This window comes from Cheilinus undulatus, linkage group 9 (genome assembly GCF_018320785.1).
Source record: "Cheilinus undulatus linkage group 9, ASM1832078v1, whole genome shotgun sequence".
NCBI classification, from domain to species: Eukaryota; Metazoa; Chordata; class Actinopteri; order Labriformes; family Labridae; genus Cheilinus; species Cheilinus undulatus.
In genome coordinates, this window is record NC_054873.1 from 31,788,921 (window position 1) to 31,797,257 (window position 8,337).

Sequence of the window (8,337 nt, forward strand, 5' to 3'; positions counted from 1 at the left end):
TTGGCACATAGAGTGTGTGGTACCCAGTGTCTCTGTAAATTTTAAATTGTGAAAATATTGAGATTCAGAGTTGGACCTCAATGAAGACAAACCTTGACCATAGATAAACTCAATATTTTCTCACATTTGACATGTAAAAGATGTTAAAAAGGACTGACAAATTTTTCACAATATCCCTTCATATTTTAACTTGAATTTCAAATATCTCATTTGAGGCATCTATTGAATGATAAATGAAGCAGTTACACTGACAGGGCTGGAGTGATTGTTTGAATGACTCCCTCATGAGCTGAAGTAAATGTGAATGTCACAGCCTGGGAGACAGAAGAGTACATAATAAACATTTCTTACTTCATTACTCTAATGACTACCCTTTTCCAACTCAGCTCAGCTTTGTTGTGCTACCGATTTTTTGTGTCATTTCTATTTCTCAAAAATAATTAAAAGAGACATTTAATTTGTGATAACCTGGTTGCAGCTTAATTATGAGTTAGTCCAATGTGTTTGTTAATCACAGCCCTGCAGTGAATGAAGATGAAAACCACCTGTCGTTGACATGGGAGGCATTGCTTTGGAAGAACACAGGAAACATGGTAACTACTAGGCTTAGGGAGATTTTTAGCTGTGGCTCATAATGACATGTTCAGTAAACTGTTTCAGAATCCTCAACACCCACTAACCAGATGATGGAGGGACTTGCACTGGCTGTTGGTCTCAAATAAAACTCTTTATTTCCCTTTTCACTCTCCTGCAGTCTTCTAAGAATTTCCCTACAGGTGGCAATTCATATTTTTCACATGATATGGCACACTCGAACCACCCCCATGCATAAAAAGATTTCCAACTACTACAGAGAAGTTAAAGGCCTTGGTTGCCACCTAGGTTACCAGTTTTATTTTCATCTTTTAAATGACAGACAGTTGCTGTTCAGTTGATGCACTGACTGATGAAGAGAGACGCCCAGATTGTACTCAGAGGAACCCTTTCTGATGAAGAAAAGCAACAAATAGCAGGAAGAAAGAAGCATACAGTAAGGCAGACTATTGCTATAGATGATCCACTGTCCTTGGAGGTTACAATAGATAGTAGACAGCTGCTGTGGCTTTGTGGTAATTGATAGCATCCTGAGGGCTGTATAAGGTTTGCAAAACTCACAGCTTAAATTACAATCGCTATTTCTCTGCCAATGTCACAGGATGTAATCACACGTCATTTTGAAAAGATGGAAAATTAAAAAGGCCTTGCTGCAGCTCAACATACTGGTCATTGGAAGCTAAGCTCTTTTTGCCCCTCAGGCCTTCATGCCAGCTTTCATGTGACTGAAAATGATGAATTTCCCTGGAGAAAGGAAGAATCCTTTTAAATGTATAGACGTGTGAAACTGTAGAGTTAAAGATATGCTGGTGTTGGTGAAATGAATCCCTGCTAGCATGTTGCCTGGAAAAGCTGATTTACAGCATTTCTGCAAAAGCTGTGGTTACGTTTTATGTCTAAGCCCATTATTATGGATTCTACTGAAATACTGCAGCTACACAATAAATATCTTATAAAAGGATTGCTTAATGTGATGACTAATACTGCTGTAGAGGCACTACTGACTTTTTTCTCTCTTAAAAAATGCAATAAATATAGTAGATACTATACTTTTGTTCATTACTTGTAAGTAAAACTGTTGAGAGTAGATGAATTGATTTATTACATACACATAAAAACAGTGGTGACAGTTTGGCTGTGGCCAGTATCATCTATTGTTACATAGCACTGTTAGTGATAGGTTTATCAGCTTGTGAGATGAGTTAAAAGGAACCCTACATGATCTCTTACATACACATTGAACTAAAACTCATAAGATATTTGCATTTTCATAAAAATTGATATTAACTCTTTTTTTCCATTAGGCAAGACAAGGCAAGGCAAGTTTATTTCATAGCACATTTCAGCAACAAGGCAATTCAAAGTGCTTCACACAGGACATTAAAATACAATGACAAAGGAGAAAAAGAAACTCAATGAAAGCATTTTAAACGAAGCATGTAAAAGGTGATTAAAACAGCAAACAACACCTACAAAAGATAAAAACAATGTTTCATGGCCAATACCAGAAACTTTACATGTAATAACTCTTATGTCCATTAAATCTATTTCTATTCAAATTAAAACGCTATAGTTAGAAAAGGTGATAAAAACAGCAAATAAAACTCAAAAAAGATAAAAACACACGTTAAAGTAAAAGTTACAGTGCAGAGTTCGAGCGAAAATAGAAAATTTGAAAAGTAAAAATTTTTTTATTCAAAGGCAGCAGTGAACAGGTGTGTCTTCAACCTTGATTTAAAAGAACTCAAACTCTCAGCAGACCTGATGTTGTCTGGGAGTTTGTTCCAGATATATGGAGCATAGAAACTGAAGGCTGGTTCTCCATGTTTAGTTCTGACTTTAGGGACACAGAGTAGACCTGCACCAGACGACCTGAGCAGTCTGGATGGTTCATACTGGACTAGAAGGTCTCTGATGTATTTTGGGCCATGTATTTTGCTTTATAAGCTAACAGGAGGATCTTAAAGTCTATTCTCTGAGAGACAGGGAGTCAGTGAAGAGACCTCAGAACAGGAGTGATATGGTCCACTCTCTTGGTCTTAGTGAGGACTCGAGCTGCAGCGTTCTGGATCAGCTGCAGCTGTCTGATTGACTTTTTAGGCAGACCAGTAAAGATACTGTTAAGTAATCAACTCGACTAAAGATAAATGCATGGACAAGGTTTTCAAGGTCCTGCTGTGACATTAGTCCTTTAATCCTAGAAATATTCTTGAGGTGATAATAAGCTGACTTTGTAATTGTTTTTATGTGTTTTTTTTTTAAATTCAGGTCTGAATCCATGACAACGCCCATTTCGATTTCTGGCCTGGTCTGAGGTTTTTAACCGAAGTGACTGGAGCTTCATGCTGATTTTAAGAAATTCCTCCTTGGGTCCAAAAACAACTACCTCAGTTTTTTCTCTGTTTAACTGAAGAAAATTATGGTGCATCCACACAGTAATTTGTTCCATGCATTTACCCAGTGCTTGTAAGGGGCCATGGTCACCTGGGGACATTGAAATGTAGAGCTATGTGTCATCTGCATAGTTATGGTAATTTATTTTGTTGTTTTCTATGATCTGAGCAAGTGGAAGCATGTAGATGTTAAACAGAAGAGGCCCTAGGATGGAGCCTTGGGGGACTCCACATGTAATTCTGGTCTGCTCAGATTTAAAGTTACCTATTGACAAAAAAATAATCCCTGTCCTTAAGGTAGGATGCTAACCAATCAAGAACTGTGCCAGACAGTCCCACCCAATTTTCCAGTCGGTCAAGTAATATATTGCGGTCGACTGTGTCGAATGCAGCACTGAGGTCCAATAACACTAAAACGGAAGTTCTGCCATGATCTGTATTTAAGCGAATGTCATTAAACACTTTGACCAGAGCGGTCTCGGTGCTGTGATGTGGTCTAAAACCTGACTGGAAGACATTAAAGCAGCTGTTCACAGTTAGAAAACAATTTAACAGTTGAAACACAGCCTTTTCAATAATTTTACTTAAAAAGGAAGATTTGATATCAGCCTGTAGTTGTTCTTTAAGGTCTTGTCTAGATTGTTCTTTTTTAAGAGCGGCTTAATAACAGCTGTTTTCAGGGTCTGTGGGAAGACTCCTGAGATCAGAGACATGTTTACAATCTGTAACAGATCAGATACCATGACATATGAAACCTTTTTGAAAAAATCTGTGGATGAAACATCCAGACAGCAGTAAGAAGAGTTCAGCTGGTGTAGAATGTTCTCCAGATTTTTGTCATTGATTGGATTAAACTATGTCATGGTTTTTAAACTGTTTTTAAATGGACATAGCACAGACCTTGGACCTGGTGTGAGGGGACTCACTGCCTGTCTAATATTCTGTCATTAAACTTGACATTAAACACAGTGTTCAGCATGTAGCACCTTCAATAGCTTTTCTATACAATGTTTACCAATCAGGTTTCAGAACCAATCACTACACTGAAATGGCATTAGTAAAAGTAATCAATGACCTCAAAATCAACAGCCATTCAAACAAACTTTCCATCTTAGTAGTACTAGACTTAAGTTCTGCATTCTATACAGCTGATCATTATATCCTTTTACACCGACTGGAACTGCCTACTGACCTGAGATCTGCTGAAGGTGAGTTGTCTCACCACAGAAACAAACTGATCAGGCATTTACTTTGAAAATCTCAGTGGTGGTTTACCATACCTGTCATGTCAGCCTGGAATGAACTGACAGATTGCACAAACACACAGGTGCAGAGATCTGACTGCAGCTCTGAGCAGAAAAGTTTTTTAATCTCTTGAGTTCTGATTGGACATTCAGTGGCTGTAGATTAATCTGTGCTCACATTCATATTTTGGAGAAAGAAGTTAATTGATGTGCTTACGCACAACACCAGCTCCCATTGGTTGTGGATGGCAGTTGCGTCAGTGAGAAACACAATTTGCATACGACCAGACTTAAGATTTATGACAATATCAAACATGTATGATATGACCACCTTACACCTGATGACTGAGACAACTGGAGGGAGCTGCGACTTTAGCAAGACTCCCATGATTTTACTCCGACTTTGGAATTTTGTCTGCAACTTTGAAATCGGAGAAAAAGTCGTTAGATGTAAGGCCGCCTTGACTCACACAAATGAGGGGAATTTGTGCCAGATTCACATGCCGACCACTTTATAAATATATTCCTAAGAGTTGGAAAATCTGAAACTAAGCAAATCACTGTCAGCATTCAGCAATCAGCATGGACAGGCCCATTGGGGAGCTCACTTGAAGGAAAGTGACTGAGGCATTCAGATAATACGTTTTTGGAGATCTGATAGACCCAGACCAAGCCTCTCAATGTAGTCATGCCCTGCCATATTTGTTTACAACTCACTGAAATGCTGGATGTGGACACAAAGAAGGCAATACCTGCCCTCTTTGTGTCTTTTGGGCTCTTATGTACATGTGATTTGACACACTAGTGGAGCAACTCATTGGCCAAGATTTAAAAAAAATAAGCAAGGCAATGCCCCATATTCAGCTGTTCAGACATGCCAGGTAGCCCGTTGGTTGTGGATAACTGTAAGGGGCTGCCTAGCAAGTAGCTAGTATATATGTGTTGCCTGGAAGGCAAGTGCTAAATATTTCTAGCTGCCTTACAGTTGTCCAAAACCAACAGGCTGCCTGGCATGTAGCTACCAGGCAGGTATCCCACCATGTCTTTGGTTGCCTCAAAGTCAGCTATGCATCATATAATAAGTTACAAGCATCCTAGAAGGGATCTAGATCCCTAAAATAAGCTTCTCTTAATTTAGGGAGATTCAACTGAGTTGCTTGTGTGTTTAATATATGATGTTATTCAGATTTGACTTAAGGTAGCAAACGTTAACAAACATATGCCTAATAAGGAAGCCAGCAAGCAAACTAGCATAGTTGTCTGGGGAAGCGGCAAGTTTCCTTGCTTGCTGATACGATGGTGAGTGGTAATTAGATAAGGGGTTAAGCGAATGACTTCACCTGATTGGAAGGCAGTTGGAGGGCCAGATGTGCCTTCCAGGCAAAGTTGAGGGCACAAAACACCAGCAAACTTTACTAAAGGACGCCTTTGTTGTAATGGATGATTGGAATTTTGAAAAGTAGACATAGCACATCAAATATATTTATCTGATGTATTTGTTGCTGACTGAAAAACAGAGGACAGCAAAATGGGTGGGAACCTCCCAGTTCGACCATTTGCTTCATTTATATCCTCAAAGTAAAGGCTTTGTTGGGGGCACTCCTATGTTATTGTTGCAACAATCTCTTGCATGAGCTTCATAAATAAAAGGATTGCTTAGATACAAAGAAGGCAGAAGAACTGAAGAATCTAATCCTTTTGCTGGAGTTCTCGTCATTCCTGAAGCCTTTCGGTAAGACTTTGTTTACTATACAATCTCTCATACAAGGTTCTTTGACCCTTCCTGTAAGCACAGTTGCTTTCAAAAGCAATTTTTCTTCATTTTAACTGATGAGTAAAAAACAAAATGCTAAGTGACCTGTGCGGTGCTCACTGAAGATACTCAGAGAACCAAGGCCTTAGATATGAATGTGTTCTTGAGGTTGTTTAACAGACATGAACATTGAAAATAAAGGTGCATTGAATGCCTGCAACTGTTAAGAGCCGGTGTCCACACCTTTGCTTTTCCACTTTAAAACCAGTGCAGCATTCAGAGCCTGGATCAGAAAAAAATCTAATTATATTAATTATATTATTATATTATATTATATTATATTATATTATATTAATCTAATTAGTTTTTCTTTTTGTTTTGTTTTGTTTTGTTTTTTATGAAGTTTGTTCCTCTAAATGCTTCTTGGTGAAATTTTGCACACTAGACATTTAACAGATGAGAACTTTCCACTGTCATATAAAAAGACTGCTTTAGCTCGGCTTTGTAAACAGAGGGTCACAGGTTAAACTCCCGGTTCAAGCCAAGTAAGGAAATTGGTTGCTGGAGAGGGCCCAGTTCAACTCCTGGGCACAGCCAGGTTGCACTTGAGCAAGGCTTCTGTTAAATCCTGAAAGTAGGGCAACAGTCCTCGTCCTACTCAGATCACTCCTCCAGGTTCTGCCCCTCACTTGGACATCTTTCCGGTCACTTGTGTCTGAAGGGTCTTTTTTGTGCATGTGTGTGTATTTTACATGTTTGTATCTTTATTGAAAGGCAGAAAAAGAGATTTTCTTCCAGTGAACAATAAAGTGTTCCTTCTTCTTTCATTGTGTAGAGCTGAGCGCTATTATATGATGACTACTGTGGCACATTGTTGTCATTGTTCTCATTTCAATAGAGAGGTTCTTATTGTGAGAAATCTTGTTTACTGATAGGATTATTTATAAGCCTTTTTCAAGAAAAACCTATCCCTTTTCAGTATATGCGATAGTATAGGGTTGTACATAATGACAATACATTGCACAGAGGTACATTTCCTTGGTTTACTGTTTAATTTTCCTTAGAAGTAAAAAAAAAAAAAAAAAAAAGTCTCCTCACAATAACTTTGCAAAACAAATATTAATGTTTAAAGGTTCTGTCTACAAAGAGAATCCAATTCCTCCTCTTTTGGAAGTGATGGCTATTATCTCTCCCCTCAGACTACAGGCCTCATGCCGCAGAAATGACTATAACACTGATTTTTAATGAAAGACCCATATATATCCCATCTGCTGAAATTTTAACTATGAGGTCTGGTGTGGAAGAGAGTCTGCCAGTAACTGTTATAATCCTGCGTCGGCATCTGTTGTTGGAAATGTCACCATCTTTGACAAACACTTCCCTCAAAATCCCCTTTCTCTTTTATAAGTTTGTCAACCAGCATCTTTAACTTTGCTTTAGTCTTCGTCTACATTTAAGTAATGCTACTTGATTACACAGGTCTGTGATACAAATATACTACAAAATCAATGAATGTCAGAATTTTAAAGCTAATCATTTCAGGATGATGTCTATGTTTTGATGAATGCAAATTTTAAACTTTTGAGGAACATCCTTTTACGCCCAATCCCATTTCTCCCCTTAACCCTCAATCTTAACCCTCAGTCTCAAAATGCAGGATTCTGCGAAGTGCGAGGGCTGTCCCAATACTCCTGAGAGTTGAGCTTAAGGGGTGAGATTGATGGCGTTAACTCCCTCAATTTTGAGCTGTTCCTGGACCTTCCTTGGAATTGAGGGTTATCACTCAAAGAAAGATGGCGGGGAAGAAATCAAGCTATAAATGTAAATTTCTGTGTTAACAGAGATGTAAAAATTCCAAAAACCACTCCAATATCTTAGTTTAATGATATTTTATGGATTATTTATTTACTTTTTGTAGCGTAAAATTTACTTTTATTTTTACGATCGTAAGCCGGTAACTGTGCTGTCGCAGACAAGCCTGCTGCACAGAAACTTTCATCACGTCTTTCCAGTAAATTCACGCGTTATTCTGCGACCTCTCTTGTCAAATGTCAACTTCTATCATTTTTTAGTTTGCAAATTTATGATAAAACTCAGTAGTTCCAGCGCTGCTTCTGATCAGGAATTAATTGATGTTGTCAAACTTCCTCTGGCAGATCAGCTGTTTTAAAAATCAGATCGCCGGAGAAAATAAATAAAGACAACGTATATTTGATGGCGATTTAACAAAAGGTAATAACGCTGAAGCAGAAACATAGAGGGGAAAGAAGCAAAACAGATGAGCTGCTATGTGTGAGGGAAGGGGAGATGTGCAGGGGTGTGCTGTGCAAGATCATCTGGTTTATATTATTTA